The sequence below is a fragment of the Lepisosteus oculatus genome, chromosome 9, assembly GCF_040954835.1.
Source record: "Lepisosteus oculatus isolate fLepOcu1 chromosome 9, fLepOcu1.hap2, whole genome shotgun sequence".
NCBI lineage: Eukaryota > Metazoa > Chordata > Actinopteri > Semionotiformes > Lepisosteidae > Lepisosteus > Lepisosteus oculatus.
Genome location: NC_090704.1, coordinates 40575838 through 40598505, shown reverse-complemented (window position 1 = coordinate 40598505; position 22668 = coordinate 40575838). Strand labels below are relative to the sequence as shown.

At 37.8% G+C, this 22668-nt stretch overlaps 2 long non-coding RNA genes across 2 annotated transcripts; one reads left to right on the top strand and one right to left on the bottom strand.

The window, feature by feature from the left end:
• Positions 1-2786: 2786 nt before the first annotated feature.
• Positions 2787-6247, bottom strand: LOC107078519 (uncharacterized). Its single transcript, XR_001479468.2, has 2 exons — positions 5891-6247; positions 2787-4561 (listed from the first exon to the last, which is right to left on the bottom strand). It is a non-coding gene; the product is annotated as an uncharacterized lncRNA (long non-coding RNA).
• Positions 5519-19648, top strand: LOC107078520 (uncharacterized). Its single transcript, XR_001479469.2, has 3 exons — positions 5519-5601; positions 11512-11589; positions 19378-19648. It is a non-coding gene; the product is annotated as an uncharacterized lncRNA (long non-coding RNA).
• Positions 19649-22668: the final 3020 nt, after the last annotated feature.

The following is a 22668-nucleotide window of genomic DNA, read 5'->3' as shown; positions in this document are numbered from 1 at the left end:
GCATTGTTGAATTGCAATTCAGCTGGGGCCACTTTCCTGTGTAATTTCCATAAATATGAAATACATACCATTTTCCACTTCAGCCACTACCCCCAGGGTGATATTGCCATTTGATGCATACACCCTGACATCTACTAACTAATAATTTACCTGAAAATAAAGTTCTGGATTTGCAATAATTTAATGATTGCTGTTTAGGGTTGAAGAGCAATCGAGTTCTGAACTTAAGCTTGCCCCATGGTTTAATAAATTATATTTTGCAAAGGTTTATTTCAATCTAAGTGATGTCATTTGTAAAGCCAAGAAAAAAACATCACCACAGAGATTGAGAGCATTAGTGCAGACACTAGGGCTTTTTTCTTACACTTCTATATGTTTTTCCTAAATAACTTTCCTTCTCTCATTACCTGACACAAAGTGAATGTAGCTGAATTATTTCAGGATGTTGGATGTGCTTCTATTAAAATTACAATGAAATAAAGCTTGAAATACTACTACACTATAACCAGTAATCTAATTGCTAATTACAATGTAATCACTAAATAATAACTAACCAGTATTGAAAAATCGCTATACGTTTTTCTAATTAAGCTTATATTGCTAGTTAAATGTTTTTAATTACATATTTACAAAATATTTACATGACCTATAGCAAGAGAAACATCTGTACATTTTATGCAAATGTATACTGTACGTAGGATTTGACGCTATACTTCATATTCATTCCTATTTAGAACATTGTGGTGCAATATGCAGTTAATTAATAAAATTGTAATTCAGTTAACCATCAAATTTGAAGCTACGGTAATAAAATCAATTACTTTCTGGGAGTGTAAATAATCCATTTACAAGACAAGCGTTCTGTACAGAAAGTTGATTTCCAAATGCTTAAGAGTCTTTTAAGGGTTCAGTTGAAACGGTACCATTTTCAACATTTCAAAGTTTACCCTAATAAAAAAGATACATTGAATAGCCATGTCATGGCCCATTTACCTCAGTGCTCAATGTCTTTTCTGTGTCTTGGCAAAAACCTCTTCAAATCCCTTACCTACCTTAAGGCCCAATTAACTCAGTCAGGAAAGGCACACAGGATTCAGCGGCTGGCTCCTCGAAATCAAGAAAAGCATTTAATACAAATATAAGCCTAAGCCAATTTACAATTGAATTTATGGCAGGGTCCAAAATGCCTTTTTTATGCCTGGGTAAAAGCTGGGAGCTGAATACAATGGTAAAATAACAACAAACCCAACAGCTACAGCCAATATCAAGAAGCTTGCATTGTGCTGAAATGTATATATTGCCTGTTCGTGATTTGAAAGGCATCTTGTATATGAACACAAGGATGTTAACGTCTCCTGCAAGAACAGGCTTAAGTACCTGGGTGACCTGAAAAGCAGACAGAGCAGATAGTGAAAAACATGAACAAGACTTCAGACTTAAAAGATAAGGAACTGTGTCTAGCCTGCAGTTTAATTATCATCTAATCAGTGGGACAATCTAATATGGAAAAGTGATGAGACATTTCAAGTCTTCCACATCTACACACTCTATAAAGACAACACTGCTTAGTGGAAAATCTATTGAGCACAGCCCGCTGTGGCAGATATTCAAAGATTTTCTAGGGATGCATTCCTTTGTATAAGAAACTGAATGGTACATGCCAGAGTGGAACATGGATGGTATCAGTCCACTGTAGCTCCCTAAAGAAATATGCAGATCATCATAAGAAAGTTACTGCCAATAGTTGGTCATGCATACAATCTGGAGCGTAATGGAGAATAGGAGATTAATACAGTATCATACTGAAAACTAACATGAAACAGTGATATTCCTTTAAGGGTTGATGGGATTTTAATAATATTTTTGTGACACCATGCACTTAGCCTTTTACTTCCAGTTCTAGACTCTAGAATCTTGGAGGGTTGTTTCTCAAACTATAAATCTTCTTTCTCCGGGGAAGCAATTTATAAAATGATGACATCTTACTTCCCTTTTCTTATTGCTGATTACACCTTGGAGTTTTTTAATTCAGCTTCGCCAGGCACCTCTAGACATTTACAAAAGCAGGCTAAAAAAACTGTGAGTTATAAATTAACAACATATATTATCCCATGATTTATACTGATATTCTAATCACTTCTCCCTTTAGATTTGAATGGTTTAAGAGCTTTTCGTGAATAACAAATTGTAATGGGTTTACCAGCCTTTTCTTCTGTTAGTTTGCTAGTTAAAACTAATAGCCAATTGTGAATTTAACAGCAGAAGACACAGTAGTCACAAACCTTTACTATGTACAATCTTTTCATAGCTATGAAAAACGATCTGAAGATCTTATTAACGCTGTTGTACCTGGTACAGAATGCTTTAGTTTCCAGAAAAATGCATTTAGGTTATATTCTCACATATGCTACAGAATATACAGTGTATACAGTAATAACTTCTTGTATAATCATAAACCATAACATAAAACATAAAATTATCTAGTATTAGTAGTACTAGTACTAAGTTTAAGTATTCAGCTTTAGACATATTCAATTTTTATTCAAATTTATTAGCATAAATCTTTTTTTCTAATTTTTTTGCTTGAACATTTTTTAACTACACTGTGAGTACTTTTGATTTTGTGTGTTTTTCATCAGCCTAACATCTTTTAAATGTTTTAGTGGACCCTGAATTTTGGTTGAAAAAGAGAAGCACGTCTCACCCTTTTTCTCTGGATTTTCAAGATTATAAACGTTTTGACACCCATGCATGTCTGTTGCATTTTAGACTGTATTTTTTTTAACAGAAAACTGGAAAATGGGACTATATTTTTATATGCAGGAATGTCATAGTGTCACACTGACAGTAAAATGCTTTGAATAAAGCAGGCTCAGCATGTTTTCATGGGGAAAAACTAGAAGTACAAAGAAGGTAGCTGAGAAGGTATTGGACTAAACCAGTTACCTGCCACACAGCAATAGAACAGCGATAAATGATTGTTATTCGCCTTACTGTGATATGAAGAAGCTGAACAGGACACTGGGATGTTGATGCAATAACCACATCTATCTCCCGAGGTTAGCTCATAAGCCAACTGTATGTTCTTGTGCCAGGCTAAAGTGTGTTTTTGTCTAGTATTTGTATACCGCATTTTTTTTCCCCACCAAGGTCATTTTTCTCCTAACTCAAAATTGCAATGATGATAATGCTAATATTGCAGAGATAAACGACATTTTTATGAAACCGAAACTCTAAAATACAATAACCACAGGAGCAATAAAAATGTCATTTTGACAAATTCGAAAGCAGTACCTTTTCCCCAAATGTTCAGGGGCAGGGCAGGGAAGATGTAAATCTGTAAGTGAATATGAACTGTAGTTCAATGAGAGGAGTGTGAAAGTTTACTTGTGCCAGCTGCCTTAGAGTGCGAGGCTACGTCAACCAAAGAAAGAAGCATGCTTTTTTCAGGGAGCGGCGCCAATTCTAATAAGAGATTGCAGGCCTTAAGAAACCACTAATAGGTCCTAAGGTTTCCTGCCCCATGCGCCTCAACAGCAGGAGCTATAAGCATTGCATTGGTCCCTTGTAATCAGAAACAGATTCCTGTATGGGACTCCGGTGAGCAAAGATCCTGAATATTAATGTACATTTCCTTTCTGGAATACAGTAGCTTTGTTGGGGGTGAATTGCCCCTTCACTAAACCTTATGAACCTAATCTCTACAGCATTCAGCCAACAAATCAGGCAAAAGGACTCAATATGGTGATTGCGTCATCATTCTTCACCCAAAAATGATCAGTAATACATTTATAATATACTTGCAGAAACAAAAAGAGACAATAGACAAAAGAATGTTACATTACTACTGATACCCCACATTGCAGCGCTCAAAACAAGCTGTAAAACATATTTCTCTTGACACAAAATGTCTGTGAAATATCCATCAAAAATATATATTTTTTGCCATTTGCTTTGCAAACAATGCACATGATGTTATCTCGGCTTAAAATACATGTATTTGATTCTAACCCACCTTTTAGGGAAAGCACACAAAAATGATACAAATCTCAAAGGGAACAGGGCAATAAACAGGGAACCAGTCTGAGGTTGCACAAGTTGATTCTAAGAATGTGTTTCAAATCCCAACCCTTTATAAAATGTGTGGTTGTAAACAGAGGTCTGAGGAACAATGCATGTGAGTTTATGGACTCACCTCATTTGCTCTCCATACAAACCATAACCATACCCTACTGCCGATTCCACATTCTCCCATCCATTAGGCCTTTTTTGTTTCTATGACACATCTTGATAATGAAATGATGCTAAGTGTCAGCACTGCTTCTTTTAATTGTCTAATACCACATTTGTATATCCATATTATGCACAGGAATTCAAATTCCTCAACAGGGGAAATGGGCCGTGTAACCCACAGATTAAATTATAACAAACAGAGGACACAGAACTTGGTTAAAAGCATGTAAACAGCTCTTCCACATTTATGTTTCCAGCTTGGATTAGTCCCCAGGTTTTGTTAGGTTTTCGTGACTCCAAGAAACTGTCTGCTTCAGTACTTGAATGCCTAGAGAAAAAAAATGTGAGCCAAAGAATTAAAATTTCATACTTTGCATTTTTTTTTATTCTTGATGAAGATGCGAAACAATCATTCCCTTTCAAAAAAGCAATAATGTAATTTTAAAGACGAACAAAAACATGCAAAAAAGCTATCTACTAACATCTGTCTGCACAGTCTATGCAAAATGCAATCTTATATATTAAAGAAAAAGGAAAATTGGCAACACTTAACTATTTGCTTTGCCGTGTTAAAAAACATTACATATAGTTTCTTACTTGATTCAATTTTAGTTACTTAGTATCTGAACTACCAATTGTGCATTCAGATAGACAATTTCTGTTCTACCCGATTTTATGTTGGTGCATACAGTATTGTGTGTAAAATATGTGTGATAAAATATGTGTGATAGGGTCTTTGAAGGAAATGCTTTGTCCCAGTTAGTGACTATTATTCATGTACTACACTTTGGAATAGAACAGGAAACAGTTTGTTAGGTAGTACATAATTGCAAAGCAATTGCAGGCGCACAAAGCATTGCCTTTATTGTTGAGACTGCCTCCTGCTCCATCTTTTACTAATGACCTGGGTGGTTTTATAGTGGGTTTACTGTAATGATGTAGAGAACATGTTTAAAGAAGATCAATCCAAAGTTTCATAACCTATCAAGTCTTAAATCAAGTGTTAAAAACACTCTTTGAGAAATTATTTCACTTTCCTTGTTTTGAAGCTTCCCAACTTTCTTATATTGTCTTCTAAGGATATTTTTTGTATTAGAGAATTTCCCCCTTTACTCAAAGGTATTGATATGACGTTTACAGTCCTTTGTGCGTTGTAGCGTATATTTTGTAATTTTTCACAATGTTTGACTAACTCGTACTGTACCTTTCTGCTCTGTCTGTCATAGCGGATTTGGAACTAAAAGACATACTTATTAAATAGAACAAGTAATAGGTTTATTCCATGCTGAAAAAAAAGAAGAAAGAAAACACAACGTTTCGGCCGTGGAGCCTTCTTCAGGCGTGAGAAAGACAAGGCAGTAAGCAAAGGTAAGGAGTTTTTAATGAAAGTCCGGGAGGAATGAAGGCAGGCGAGCTCTTTAATCTCAGCTGGTGCAATTCCCACAAATTCTGACGTAAGCACTCAGTCTCCATATATACCAAATGTCACCCTCTCTTCTCCCTTCCTTGTTTTTGCATCGAACAAAGCTATGCTTTTCACACTCGCGTTTCGATTACTCATGGATCTGCAAATTTCCTACTCCGACGAATAACTTTTCAGCAGCACAGAGGACTCCCCTACTCTCCTCACCCGGTCCGTTCCCCCCGCTTTTCTTACCACCGTCCGTCGCTTTCATCACCATCATGTCACATCAGCACCGCTGATCTTCTCGCCGAAGATGGCGTTCTGCTGTCGTAGTCCCTCCCTCATCACAAATCCAGCCTTCTCGTTCCTTTACGGCAAAGTCTCCATGCAGCCGCAGCCGCAGCCTCACACGGGGACGTCCCCACCTCGGTTAACGTATATCCGCTCCCCCTTCTTGGATCGTCTCCTGAGATTGCCAACTGAACCGTGGCAAGCCTTAAGAGAACGCTCCGAAAACATGGTGTCCGATTTAAAAGAAAAGCTTCCAAAAAAAGCTCTGGTTTCACGGTATCTATCTGCAGTCTACAAAAAGCAAACCTCGGCTTTACAGCATTCCCTGGCGGCCTCTGATGACGTCACCCATGCCGCTACTCTCCATCCTAATTTGAGGACCCCAAGGCTGCCCGCGCCTCCGCCTGTTTTCTTCCTTTGTGTCTTGTCCTGCTATATGTTTGTCTGTGTCTCTTCCTCAACCAATCCATACCTGCAACTGCACCCAGCTTCTTCCACCCAGCCTCCTTCTCTAAAGTCCATGCTGGTCTAAGGCGCCAGGTCCACCCTCTTCCTCTCTGTTTAGTTTTATTTCTGCACTCACCTCTGGTGTCCAATGTGGCCCAGGTTCCACTTGCTTGGTGCCTTCGTCCTCGGTTTCTTCTCTTTTGGCTCCTGCTGCTGTCTCCACGGCCCTGAGTTCATCCGGCAAACTACCTTCAGCACAGCCAGCAGGTTGTCCCATCTCCTGCCCCATCTACCTAGCTGTTCCTCTTCCAGTACATTCGCTGGCGTCAGATCTCTCTGCTGCGACTTCTGTTCCTCCCAGTCACATTCATCAAGCCTTTTCCCAGATGCCATCTGCAAGCTCAACCCTGACCCTGCCTCTTCTCCTCCACAACGCCAATTTTCCCCATCAGGTCTTTTTCAAACCTGCTCGGTTGTGGTCGCCCTGTTGTGATGGTTGGATATAAAAAAAAATCTGTAACCATTTTATTTCCTCGACCTGTACCTCTTCCTCGTCGCTTCCTTCACATTTGCAAATTCTGCGGCAAAGCTCATGCTCACTCCATGTGCCCCCGCTGGCCCTTCGATGCTCACTTTGCTTTCCACGTTCCCAAATGACTATTGGCTCATTTGTCTACCCCAATTGACATTCCCACTCTTGCTCATTCTGCGGTCCATGTGGGTCTTAATGCCCCAGTATAGTGACGGGGACACTATACTGTAAACAGGCGCCATCCTTCGGATAAGACGTAAAACCGAGGTCCTGACTCTGTAATCCCAGGGCGTTTCTCGAAAAGGGTAGGGGTGTAACCCTGGTGTCCTTGCCAAATTTCCAATTGGCCCTTACCAGTCATGGCCTCCTAATAATCTATGAATTCGCTTGATTACTCTGCTCTCCTGCCCACTGATAGCTGCTGTGTGGTGAGCGTTCTGGCACACTATGGCTGCTGTTGCTTCATCCAGGTGGGGCTGCACATTGGTGGTGGTGGAGGGGAGTCTCCATTACCTGTAAAGAGCTTTGAGTGGAGTGTCCAGAAAAGCCCTATATAAGTATAAGCAATAATTATTATAATTATTATTATTAATTGCTTCCCTGACCCCTTTTGCACTTACATCTTGCTTGACGGTCTTTCCTTTGGGTTTTTACCAGGCTTGTGCACACTTTCCTCTTCCTCCATCATCTGCAGAAACCTGCAATCTGTTACCAGCGATCCCCAGTCCATTGATTCCTTGCTGGTGTCTGAAGTCAAGAATGGTTTCATGATTAGCCCACTCGATTCTCCCCCGTTTCCCTCATACCGTATCAATCCTATTGTTATAGCGGTCCGTAAGTACTCTGGCTAAAAAAAGACTTTATAATCGACCCGTCAGCTCCACATAACTCTCGCGTGCCAAGCGTCAATAGTCTTATTCCCAGCTCCGACGTCTGCCTCCATTGTGCCACGATTGACCATGCCGTTTTACTCATGAAAAAAGCTGGTCCTGGTGCCTGGATTGCTAAGGCTGACATCTCTAATGCTGTTAAGGTGATGCGTCTTGACCCAGACTTCTGGCACCTCTTTGGAGTTTGTTGGCAGAATATGTTCTTCTTTGCAGTCTGCCTAACTTTCAGATGCAAGAGTAGCACAAAAAGATTGGACACCTTAGCTGAAGCTCTCTGCTGCATCCTCTTAAATAACTACAAGCTTCCCTTTCTTATCCACTTTCTCAATGATTTCCTTACCATAGATTTTCCTAACGCCCCACCTGCAAGAGCCTCCTCCACACTTGCTTAAGCCCTCATCCTCCTTAAATCTCTCATCCCCTCTCCACCTTTGCACCTGTCCAATTGGTTGCATGGAGGTCCTATTCTCCCTGTCCAAAGGCCAGGAGGTTGGCCCTCAGTCAAGCGGGTTAAGCCAAATCTTTGCATCTCAATAAACTATTCTACTTTCTCTCAACCTTTGGCTGCTGTCATTCCTTGTGAATAAAGAGAGGAAGGCATGGGGTTGTGGTAAATTACACTGCTGCCTTCCAGCTCCTGGGTCCTAAATAGTTGATAGTGGCCTCTAGCATTTTTTCTGAAGTTTATAGGTCCACCGGGTATTCTCATGGGATTTCACCAAGTTCTCCAGTTTGCCCACATGTTGCAAAGACATGCTAGCTGGGTTTGATTGCTCCTTGTGCTGCACGGCTCTGCAAATGGACAAGTATCTTGTACAGGGGTAGATCACCTCTCAGAAATGCCTTGCAATCTGAGATCTTAACCCTCAGAAGAATAAACAGCATTCTGATAGTGGATAAGATTTTCTAGGTACTGTGTAGTGTAGGTAATCAACTATTGGTCTTGACGAACACTTAGAACAGAAGTCTCATGAATGAATTTGCTACTTCCTTTTACTTTGTGGTGCAGCAAAATAAACAAACCAAGAACTGCTAGATATGGACTAGATTATTTCAATCATAATTATTTAATTTGATTTTAGATCAAGATATAACAACAAGAACAAGAAAAGTAGTCAGTGCTTCTCTCATGGTCATGTTTGTCAGTACAGTACAGTTGGTGCCACATACAGTATCTCTTTTTCCTATGTGCTAAATGTAAAGGTGGCAATATTACTGGCTGGCGTTTGGGGAAACAAATGATAGACCTGTAGCTTTTCACTTGCAGGGAAACTGAGTAATATTCAACTATTAGTTCTTGTGATATTTTAATTTTGAATCAGCAGAAATGAAAAACCTATTTGCTGCACTGCATTTATTTGACTAATCTGTTGAACAAAAATGATATGCACAGGTTGCACAATTTTGCTTTTTTTAAATGCAATATTAGATTTCTAATTGATTAAGGTAAGACACTTTTGAAGAAAATGTGTATTATATTTTAACTTGGTCCTGTAGATTAGCAATTTAATTAAGAAACTGTGGGGAAAAAAGCATTATCCCATTTTAGAATCATTTTAGAATAAAAGCAGGTTTAGAATCATGGTCAGTGTAAAGTCAATGCATATTTCTACCAAGACAAGGTGAAATTCCTACGTAACTTATTGATTATTTGCATGAAAACGTCCTCTCGTGCCTGTCCCTTGGTGTTGCTAAATAGGACAAGCAACACATGGAATGATTGGTGTTCTGCAGAAAAGCCAAGAGAGATACACGCTTTCAACACCAGAAGGAAACCCTGAAACAGCGAATAACAAGTTTGTTGTCAAGATGACTAATAGCTTGGAGTGAAAGGTCGCATTATAGGGTGCTAACAATCATGTAGTAGTAAGGGAAGCGTTTGACAGCAGCTTTGGTCCCAAAATGCATGACTGTAGCAAGCAGATCTCAAAGGAGGGGAGCTGGGGGATGAAGAACTAAAGGCTTGATTCCATTCTAGAGCATCATGCAAATGAATCAGAGTTTTGATATAGAAAAAAATAACTTTAATCCTCCTAAATGTTTCTAAGGAAATTTTTGATTGACTGATTTTACAGCCAGTGTGATGCAAATAATGCTGAACTGGTTAAAAGAACTGTAATTACATTCCACTCCATAGTGGTACCATGATTGAATGCAATGTCACTTGTGTTAATCTCCTCTCAGATCAGACTGAGAGGAAGTATTTATCTGGATATTTAAGTCTCTGCAAAAAAAAATCTGTCAAGCAAATGTCTGACATATCAGAAAAACAGAAATGGACACCATAAATGCCTTACATACACAGATAAAGTGATACAGATAGATTTATTTTGTGCATTTTAGGCTGAAAAGAAAGGCCAGCGCATTATTCCATAAAAATGCTGGCAGGAAATAAGAGACAGCAGTGGCATGCTGTACCGAAACAAGACACAGTGTAACCTGAGAGAAACAGCATTCTTCCTGGAGCTGAAATTCAGTCCTTTTATTTGTCAGGCCACTTCAGACCATAACGTCTTGAATCACTCATATATTCGTACAGTCACTCACTGTTAACAAGTAAAGAAAAAGGAAAAAAAAAGTTTCCATTACTAGTGAAATGTTTTAATAAGGTCAGCAAGTATGTGACGTTATTAACATTGTGGTTGGACCAGCACTCTACAGACCTGTAACTCATTTGAGAAATAAAGAGAATTATGTGTAGACTGTATGAATTGTCAAACAATTTCAAGAGGACTAAGAGTCGTGATTCAGAAAGGAATGATTATTCCAGGTCTGACTTCTGTTCTTTCAGTTTTAAGATCAGGTAAACCATTAGAGCAATTAAATGCAATATTTACCCTGCTTAAATTATTGTTTGAAAATAAAAGGTTATAATTTAAATACATTTCCAAAGAAGATAAGCACTGGGGATATATTTTCCCATAGCTTTACATTCATGTCAGTTTAACATGTTTAAAATATATTATCTGCTGCTTCGTCCAAGCTAGGCATGTCAGAAAGGAGATTTATGGTTCCATTATAGGGACATATTTTGATAATATTTGTGTTTATTTATTCAACTGCCTTTTCACACCCCTTTCTGAAGCAATCTGAGTAGAGCTGGCAGGCAAAAGAGTATATCTGGAACATAGCCTTCAATTCACCAAATAATCAAGAGAGCTAATAACCTGGGACTGTTTTAATACCTACAAGTAGCTCTTGTGAGGCAAGGCACTCAGTCCAGTGGTCATGACCATTTAGAGAGGCTCACAGGCTGTTGAAGGATTGAAATGTGTACGTGGACAGAGAGATGGAACACCAATCCATCTTCTGGCAGCAAAAGTGATGGAAAATCAAACATCAAGAACAGAACCCCTATGTGTTTAAAGTGTTTCATGTTTTTATTTTTCTACCAGTGGCACACAGCTTTCTAAACCTTTGCTGATAATAACATTCCATAGCCCTATGATGGAAGCTCTCAATGTGTTTAGAAAGAAAAAAATAAATAAATATAAAAAATTGACAAGTGAATAACACATTGTCTTGTTTGGATCTCATATGTGCTAAATCCATGTTCTTGTGTGTTTGAAAGCAGATGAGCTGTGAATCAGAAGTCAGCTGTACCATAATAGATGTAAAAAAAGTGTTACAATCTTGTTCTTTTTGTTTTCTTAAATTTTTTGAAATTTTCAGTGAAGGGCTGAATTAATCAATCTGTATCTTTACTTAACCAGGCAAGAGGTATTGTGTGACATAGCTGTTGGATGTTCACCAGCACCTACAGTAAACTTTTCATAGCAAGTATAAAAAAGGTATGTACTGATTTACTCCATTATTAATTATATATAATTATATTATAATTAAAGATAATGCAATAATAATTCTTGCAAATAATGTCAAACCATCATTATTTTATCTACCTTTCTTTTATAATTTCCGAATTAAGCACAAAATCGCGAACGTTGTGAAAGTATAGTCGCCATGTTGTCACAAAAAGCTGGTCTCGTCATAGGCGAGAGCACCAGAGAGAGCTTGTGAGAACTGTGAGGATGAAGTGCCCCTTCCTGCTCGCTAGTCCTTGTAATGACTAATGTATTGCGATGTATGAGAGAATACAGTAAGTGCAAGGTGTGCAGCAAAATAAAAGTTCAAACATGATCTGCATGCAGAGCAACAAGTAAGCAATATTTGTCGACCAAACCAAGAGAGTAATATTTCTGAGATGTTTTCACAAGCCTGCTTATTTACAATGTAATGGGGCCACTTCATGTCACCAGATGTTTTATTGCCTCATTGAATCGCAGAATATGGCACTGCATATACAGTACCTGGAAATTTTGGCTATTTTGTGATGTACTGTACTTGGAGGCTTTACACATTAGTTTGTACATTTTGCTTCCATTGTGGTTTGAAATGCATGCATCAATGCTTATTCTTTCTAACCCTGAAATATATAAATAGCATTGCAGCTCCTCTTTAATGATCATAAGACAGACTTCAATAAACCCACCATTTTGTGCATTGGTAGAATTGGATACTAATCAGGTTAATTGAAAGGTACAAAGTTCTTTGACATTTTGTTATTATAGTTCTTTTATGGAAGAGGTAACAATAAAGAAGTTAAGATATACAGTATTAGCAAGTGGGTTAATTTCAGTTATTACTTTATTGCTGTTGTGAAACAAAATTACATAACTGCCATATTTAAATGGGTACAAGATATGTTTAAACAAGGCTCACTCATACTGTAATGACAACAGAGAAAGTTACATACTAAGTTCAATTAAACAGCTTAAGACAGACATAGGTTTACTGTTACCAAAGACCCATTTTTCAGTTGGGTTGTAATAACATAAGGGTTCTTTATTCTGAGCAAGATAAAGGTTGATAAGTGCTGTTTTAGACAGGTGCACTTTTCTCCTAAAAATCTCCAAATAATTCTAGCCTAATATTTCAAATGAAGGGTACCACTTTATTTTAAAGTATGAGGATGAAATAATGCAATTTAAAGAGGGTAAAATAGCATGGGATTCTGTTTTTTAAAACTTTCTTCAAAATCACTTGTAGTCTTTTCTTTATTTAATTCTGTAATGGTCCATTCAGACACTTTTTGTAAGAAAAGTGATTCAATGAGATAATAACAGCACTATGCGATTAGTTTATCACCTAAAGTAATGTGTTTGACAAAGATAGGGCAGAACAGGTATTTATTGTTGCATAAAATGATATTTTAGTTCTGTCATGCACATTGGACAAAATCAATGGTAGTAAATACATTTTGAAAAGTACTTATGAATAAAGAAAAAAGAGATGAAATTATAAGGTGATTCAGTTAAACATTCAATATAATAACTGTATTAGATTTATAGAATGAGATCTGTAATTCAGATAAATCAAGGAACATTTAAGTCTGTTATTTTATTCAGTACCAAGAATCAGTTCCTCAATGCCACTAAAACCATTTATCGGTGGACCTAGCTGATGATGATATAATGAATAATTCTTTACTTAACCACTTTGCCACACTGCATCAATCAGGAAGACCCTTATCATGCTGCTTGCTTTACTTAAGAGTTAACTTCACTGTACAGCCCTATTTATTTAAAAGGCAAAGAAAACAGTGTAAGAAGTCTGAATTAGACATGGTTTGAATGTTGGGATGTCAGGTGCATTTTTCCGATGGAATAAAATAACTAGTTTGCAGACATCTTTTTTTAAACTCCCTCCATCAATTTTCTTACCACTTGATCCAACTCAGGGTCACAGGGGAACCATAACATATCCCAGCAAACAATGAGCACAGGGCAGAATACAACTTGGATGAGATGCCAATGCATCATAAGCCCAAAAAGTATGTCTTTGGACTGTGGGAGGAAACCCAAACAACCACGCAAACACATTTTGCTCAAATTAAAATATATACAGTACTGTATATTGATAAATGCAGTTTGGGATACTGTACATTATTTTAAGGTGAAAATCGCAAGATGGAATAAACAGTGAATAGACAATCTTCAAGCAACTACACTAAATGCAAGCTCTTGCTATGATATTAATTTTGCAACTTTTGTTCTGATTAAACTTCACTAAAATCTCTTCTGAGTTTTAGGAAGAAGAATAAGCTAAGGTGTGCGTTTGTATAATTGATACAGAGGAACAGAAATTCTCCCTTTATTTAGTAGGCTTTCAGTTCTCTAATTTAACTTCCTTCTAGCCAATCAGGGGTGACCTTAACCTGTTGATGTTCTGCCAACTTTTCTTGTTATTGGTTTGGGAAAACTATAAATCTTTCCTGACTATTTCATGGAAACATACTCTTCCTCTTGGAGACACCTCTACTTGCCAACGTGAAATATGTTCAAGATGACTCCTGATTTAGTCAATAAAAATATTTATAGCAGCTGTAATGATACTAAATAAGACACATCTGATATCAATGATGCAAATCATGCTGTTAGAATAAGTAGTTTTCTTTTATTAAGATTTCCAAGGTCTTTAGATTCCCAAGGCCTCTGTTAACTCACAGAGCCATTTGGTGGCAAAACAAGAATGTCTCCTGTTGGACATTTCTCTTGTTGATGTACCTCAGATGCATTCCAGGTGTATACTTATGAATGAGCAGACAGATGCAGGTCAAATTTGTCAAAAGTTTATTTCTGTTTATTTCTTGTAATTGGTTTATGCTGGGAGCCTCACCAGAATGAGGGACTCTCTAATAGGATATGTGGTTGTAATAACAACAACAACAATAATAATAATAATAATAAACAATATAAAAAGACACAAGATATGCACAATGAAAATACACAATGGGAGACAATGAGACAGCAGATGGGGGTACTGAATACAGTAAGAGCAGAGGTGTATACTTCAGAACCAGTTAAGTAAATGCCCTTCTAAAGAAGAGGATTGAGTTTAGATTTGATAGAGTGTAGGGAAAGTGACTCTCTGATATCCTTGAGGAGAGAGTTCCAGAGCTTTGGGGTATAACAGAAGAAGGCCCTGCCACCCATAGAGATCAGAATTAGAATAGTGAAGGTTGCGAGGTGGGGAATTGGACGACTGTAGCTGACACAGCTACTGAGGTGCCAAGCTATGCAAACCCTTATACTGTAGGTGTGCTTCAGGATTTTGAGGTCAACATGAAGACTGACAGGCTTTTAAACCAGTTTGGCTTTAGCAGTCTGTTGATGCTGGAGAAAAGGTGTCTAGGGTTGTTATGGTTATTTTCAATGATGCATGAGAAGTAGCTGGATCTAGCAGATATAGCTATTAAGAAAATCAATTTTGTCCTCTAGAGGAACAGAGGTAGAGAAACAAGATAAGGAGGATAGATAAGAATTTGTGAACCAAGGTTGATCGACTGCTCGCCAGTTGAGAAAATTTAAGGAGCGTTACTGGGAAGTGTTAGAAACAAATAATTCCAGATTAAAAAGAATAGCTAATTGGTCAGAGAGGCCTAGTTCAAGGGAAGAGAAGTGAGAAACATTTGCAATGATTAAATCAAGGGTGTGTCCTTTGTTATGTGTTGGGCTAAGAACAAGCTGGGTTAGATCAAAGCATCTTAACAGAGTTTGAAAATCCATAGCTAAATTGGAAGACCATGAGTCAATATGTATATTAAAGCCACCAAGAATAAGGATCCTCTTAAATCTGAGGCATAAAAATAAAGGTAAAGTGGCAAACTCACCTATAAAGGCTTCAATTGGTTTGGTAGAGCAGGAAACGGAGACATTTAAAACAAAACACTCAAAAGAAGAGAGCAGAGCTACAGTAACAGAATTTCAACTGTAAAGGAGATTATAAATAACAATAATGCCCACACCTCTACCTGAGAGACAAGGGAGGTCAAACAAATTGGACCTAGTTGGTCTAACAGGTGACCATCATTTCGTCTGTGCCATTTTTTCTTTGGTTCAGCACAGAAAGTGAAGTTTTGTTCTTTAATAAAGTCACATATGAGAAGAGCCTTACTGTTCACGGAGCGGGTGCTTAGTAGTGCTAATGTGAACAGTCCTGGGAAGCCAGGGGGCAATGGAGTGGGTTCCAGGCACGGTAGAGAGAGTCCATGTTTGAGGTTGCCGCTGATCTTGCCTAGTCTTGCCTCCGTGCACCACGAGGCAGGGACAGCGACTCCGCAGGTGGACGAAGGAAAGAAATGGCGTCCTATGCTTCGGTGATCGTATCGCATTGGTCGCAGGATCCCAATATAACGGCAGTATCATACATGTGTTTTTCCAGGAAATTATTCCACTTCAGTTTCAGTAGTTGCAGAGAGGAGTACCTTAGAAACATCTCCGTGGAATCCGCGACGATGCAATTTACACTTACGCTTGGTGTATTTGTCAGTGAGAAAAGAGGGAAATCAAAAGGATTATCATAAAATAACTTGTTCAGTCCATCTCGGTCCATGCTGGTTATTTCATGGTGGTTATTTTGTTGGAGGGTGGGTCAAAAGAGGCATTGTCCTTGGTATTTTCATGAAAAGCCATAGATGTTTCAGTCTAAAAAGCCCTAACTGCATTTAGATACAGTACATGGCTTCAGTTTTTCCCCAACCCTATCCCTGCTGGAACTTCAAAATGGTCATGTGGCATATGTTTATTCACCAGCACATTAGCTCAATAAACATGTCCCATTATCTTTCCTTACCATATAAATTTCTTAATTTTAGTTTCTCCATCCAACTCATACAAAATACAAATTATGGAAAAACACATAAAAACCTTTCTGATTGCTTTTGGGGATAGTAAATAAAAATTCAGTATATGGAAGAGCCAAGACCAGTTAATATGGTCCATAAAAATAGAAAGAAAAAGGAAACCAAGTTCATATAACCTGTGCGGCTGCATTGTGAGACATACCAGTGAAAAATAGGTCTTGTTTTATTGCCAAATGCCTTATTCTTTTCTCAAGGAACTTGAATCACATAAAGTTATTTATTCTGTTTTTTTTCCATAACGTGCCTTGTCATCAACCGCATGACACCAATAAAAGCAGATTTTGAAGAAAGTATTGTTGACAGGCAAAAGAAAAAGTAATGGCATCTGCTGACATCACAGCCTTCTAAAAATAGAGCCAGAAAAAGTTAAAAAAAAAGAACAAAACAGGAAGCTAGTTATTTTATTCCAGATTTAAGTCCATTTAAAAAAAAAAGCTACATTCATTTGAAATACATACATGGAATTAAAATGACGTGAATGTATCTATCATTTAGCATTTTTAAGCCGTACAAAGTTGGAAGGAAAATTTGTGTAGTTTCACTGGCAATTGGAATGCTACTATTATATTTTGTGTGAGGTGCACATCCTGTTCAAATAGAAAATGGCTTGGTTTGCCCCAAAACATAAGGAATGTAGACAGGGCTTTTTGGTTAAGCTCAGATTTAAACCCAACACATAAATAAGTAACATTATGTATTAATTTTCTTGTTTATAGATACAGTATATTGCGTTCTATAATGGAATTTTTGAAAGATCAATAAATATGTAAGTGTATCTCTCCAGACGTTGCCTCGGACATGGGATCGTAATCAAACAGCCCTTCATTTCAGATGTTGGGCAGAGCATGATGAAAATGCATCCCTTTCCTTCTTAACCCAAATGTTGTGACACAAAAGGGAGGCAAAACCCGACTTACTCTCAGAAGACATTTTAGAAGACAGACTCACTTGCACACTGATGACTAACTCACATCTCAGTTCTGCATCAGAATGCGAATGTGCACATTGTAAAATAAGGAATCATAATAAGGAATCAGGATATACTTTTCTTTGTGAATACAATATTCATTCCTCCTCCTCATCTTTAAATCTTTGTCTGCTGCAAGACTAATGTGGAATAGGTAGACTGGTAGTAAATCTTTATTAATGTCCTGAAAGACAAAGACAAAAAAAGACAAGGACTCTTTGAAAGAAAGAAAAACCTTACGTTTTAAGAAACAAGACAGGTGCCAACATGGAGGCAAAGTGGGAAGCACTGCTGCATTGGGGCCTTGGTTTCAGTTCTGCACCCAGAGTGCGCTCTGCGTGGAGTTTGTACTGTTGTTCTCCCTGTGTTCACTTGGGTTTGCCTCCAACAGTCTGAAGAAATGCTGGTAGGTTAATTGGCTTCTTAGAAAATTCTCTCTGGGGTGAGTGTGTGCCAGGTGAGGTTCTGGCTCCCCTGCCACCTTGAACTGGATAAAGCACCTAGAAAATGGATAGAGCATGGCGGCTAAGGATAGTCACTGATTTTTGTCTGTCTTGTTCCCTCTTCTGAAGAAGAGTACATCTTCCTTAGTCTCTCACAATGTGAAAGAACTGTCAGTTCCCTAAGGTCCTAGTACTGTAAATTCTATCTTAAGACAGTCACTGAACGTCTATTACAAATCAGGGGAAGCAGGATTTTGGGGAGTCATACTGTATACTGTATGTACTATATACAAAGATGCATAAACAATGTGTAAAACTTTATTTTGTACTTAAGTGTGATCACTTCTTAAATGGGTATGCCAAATGTATTTGGCCTCACTTCAATACTAATGTATCCCTCCAGCTAAGAAAAAAAAAATCTCCCTGGACAAAAGAAGAACATGTTTCCACCAGTGAGTGGGTGATTACTGCAAGATTCAGCCCTTCTGTTCAGCAGAGCTTTTGGCTAATCATGTGCAGCAAATAAGTAGAGTAATTCAATATAGTGAGGTCTTGAGAAGTCAGTACTGTGCAGGACATTAAGCGGTGCGGCAGTCATTTGGAATGGGACAGCAATATTAGATCCAAGCTCAAGAATGTCAGAGAGAAGTTGCACAGAGTCCAAAAACAGGGTAAACCAAGAGAGGCTGCAGACATTTATAATAAGACCAAGAAACGCAAGCCCTTTCTCAGTGGAGTTATGGAATTCAAAGTGCACAAAGCAAAGAACCTCTTATAGTCTCAAATAGCTGATCTCAATAAAACTACACTTTGAATGCTGAGACTGCTGTTGTGAGCACACCCTTTATTCAAATAACTAGAGGGTAGGATGAAAATATATAAAGGGAGCATAACATCCTAGATTGGTTCACCATCCTAGAAAAACACATCAGGAAAACTTAATCTGCATCTTTATGGATTCTGAAAGCCACTCAGAAAAAGCTGTTCATTGAAAAAAGTTGAAAAAATAACATAAGGCACTTCAGAGTTGAGATTATACACACACTGTTTCCATGGTTCCATTCAACAGCATACAATACATTCTGTGTGTCTGTATGCTATAGTCACACAAATCCACATTAGAATGTTACATGGAAACAGCAGTTTATTAAAACAAAGGTAATGGCCAATTAGTGAAAGTGAAGACAGTTTGTTTTATTTTACCAGCAGGGCAAGCCTTACTATAGTATTTTATTTGAGGTATATACCATGCTTTATGTAGTGTGACCAGACAGCCATGCTTAGTCAGCTGGGGGTTTGCTATTAAGAAACTGCATATAAAAAGTGACAGGACAATAAAAATAGGGACCACCAGAATACCAGTGCTCTGTATTCATCATCTTCTTTTCCCTGTTTTTCTTTCTTTCTGTTTTCAAAGCCGTTTTCCATCTTTGCATAACTTTTTTTTCCCCCTTTTGCCTCACTGCAGAGAGGAGATTCCTGGTCACTAAACAGCAGGTTGGAGAAGCAGCACTTTGATGCCTGACAAGATGGCAGGATGTGATGAAATGCTACAAAGACATGGCCCCTAACCCTTCCATTCCCCTTTCATCTCCCAGTGGGAAACCCCACAGCAGGGTCAGCATTCAGGGGGACCACCCCACAGTTCCCGTGGGGGGATGGCAAACTCACAACTTCTACTGTCACTTCTTCACCGTGTTGTTAAGGAAATAAATGAATGACAAGCAAAAGTGATCTTATACACATGAACAGATTGTTGTTTTTCAATACTCTTTTTCAGATAACAGCATAAAAAGACCTAAGAACTTTTGCACAAAAAATAAACACTGAAACATACACAGCAAAAATTGATAACCCTAGTCAGAAAAAAAAATGTAAACGGTCTATTAAGTGTACTGAGACTTACAATGTAATCGTATAAAATATTACACAAACTTGAGGGCTTATCTGTAAATTGCTTATTGGAATCTAACATGCTTCTTTAATGTGAGTGGAACATAACTTCCTTCAGATAACAGGCTGTGGCATTTAGACCACTTGTTAAAACCAACCCCTTTTTTGCAAAAGCAGGTGATACAGCTTAAGAAAATGGGCTTGACATCATCTCTGTCTCTGATGTCATTCAGCTTGGAGTCCCGTTTCGCAAAACAGTGTCAATTCCCCAATTAAACCTCTCCCCACCTTCTGACTCAGCCTGTGTAGTAACGGCCTTGTCACTTTTTCCAGCTGACTCGCCCTGGGTCTGTGTTTTTCAAATATATTGATAGTGTGGGCTCCTAAAGGCTCTCTAAATATTTGAGGTGCATGCAATGACAATTGTATGTACTGTATAGAGACACCTTGTAAACAGACTTTTTTTAGTGGAAAGAGTGTTACGCTCACTAGTTTACTGTTTATATAAAGTCTTTTTATATAAGTCTCATTAAACATTAGAGGACAGGACCAAAAATATGTTTTATTTTGAACACAACACATCATCACACTCCATTAAAGAATAATAAGAAACAAATTATTACAGCACGTGGCAATTACTGACATAATGTGACATTAAGAGCTTACGATTACATAATTTTGTCCAAATAATGTCAAAGTTAAATTTAATGATGTATTGCTCAATAAAAAAACAAACATTACTTTTAACATGTTTTTCTTGCATTGCTATGGTAGAGGTTCTGATACAGAAATGATACTGTATAACAGTCATAATTATTCAGTTACCTGTATATTCCATGCCTACATTTACCTGTAATTTTTCATTTTAGATTCAAATGAAGTTAAGGAATGTTATGATGACAGAATTGCATGCTTTATATACCACTGACACCGTTTCCATTTTTATAATCATTTCTCAAGATGTGACTGTTATTCTTGTCTCACTTAAGCTGTATTAAACTTTTATCCTGTCCAACAAGGATGTTTTTCCATGTCAGGATTTCAGTGGAAGCACGTAGAAGCTTCATGCTTTTATGACCACGTCTAAATACAATTTGAACCATTCCTTACCATGTGAAAAACGTAAAACCTGTGAGGAACCAATGTATCCTCAGATGATCTCTGTTCCTGTATAATTTACAGTATGATGTACAGTAGGGCATGTTGTGCTGCAAAGCATAGTTACCAATCAACTTCTGTTGAATACAGTTAGTAGACCCATCATCAACTGGTAAATTCCCTATTCCCAACCCTCTAGCCCTTTGGAAAAGTAGAGGTTGCTTCTAAAGGTAATAATCATGTAAATCTACACTTTACAATATGCACAAATTATTCTTTCTCAAAACACCGGTGGCAACTAACTATGGAAGCTGCAAGGCTGTATGGCAACAGGTGGTTGAAAGGTTTAAAGATATCACTGAAACAGGTACTTTCCTTTTTGTAGGTCATACTCGATGATGCAAAACTTGTTTAAAGGGAAAATAATTGGGAAGTCCCCTTAACTGCCAGGGTGCCCTTTAACAGCTTGCCAGTTCATCAGACACCTAAAGATAAAGCATTTCTTTTAATGGTTTATGTATTGCATTTCTGAAAAGTTTTTTGTCAAAGAAATACAATATACTGTATCCTGGAACAATCTGGATGAGATGTACTGTACTGTTTCAGTTTTATTTGTTCACATTTTGATGTGCCAACTACTGCTTTCATTTTAAATAAAATAAATTAAATTCTTTACTGGCCCTCCAATTATGAATCATCCTGTAACTTCTCTGTTACTGAAATGTTTCTTACAGTATGCTTCCACTCTTTATCCCTGCATGGGAAGGTTGAGGATCCAAAATATGTTCTTCTGAGATGTTGGACCCAGCAACCACACAGCAAACCCAACTGTATTTGTAACAGTCAGCATTGACTGTCAGTGACAACAGTGTCAGCTCCCTGGTGTATTAAAGCCTGGTTTGTGCCGATCAGTTTGGGATTCTCTGTCACCATCAGTTGATGAAGTAGCCCAGACCTACTGGTCCTGACCTGTCTGAGCTGTAGTCTGTAAGATGACTGAGGAGAAGGATAGAGTTACAAATAAGTTACAAATGAGGAGTTCATCTGGCCTGTTTAGATCATTTGGTTGCTAGTAGCTACTTATTCATCTATTGGTATCTAGAGAGAAGTTTAGGATCAGCTTCAACAACATGCAGTAGCTCAGCTGGCATTTTACACTAGATCTTATTCAGTATACATCCACTCAAACTTTTCAAAACTTCCTCAGCTGAGTGATATCTGGCTTTTAAGAATTGCTCGGGGAAATAAAAATGTTTTACTGAAATTAACGTTTCTGTAGTTCATGTCATTTGTGACTTATATACAGTACAGTAGACCCTAATTTTTTCCCCTAAGCTCTGATATAGTGAATTCCAATAATTTCATCTAATGAACTTCTGCAATTTAAAACACCATTAGCTGGTCTCATCTAGTAAAATATTTGTAATTCTGACGTCAGATGAGAAGGTATGTGTATGTTTCTCGGATTGTGGAATGGCTTTGATCTTCATGTTAAACTACTGCATGTTATCAAATCAGATTCACATTCTCTTACTCTTATTTTAAATTTTTTGCTTGGAAGTATGAGCCAATCAATAGTTCAGTATATATGGGTATATTTATAAAAAGCAAATTAACTATGGTTTACACAACACTACAAGTACTCTAATTTGTGACAAATTTACACCTATAAATGTAAATTAGAAGGCAGAATTTCTAACATTTTAGCATATTTTATAATTATATCTATAAAGCTTAGATGTTTATCTTCATGTGAAATATCACTAAG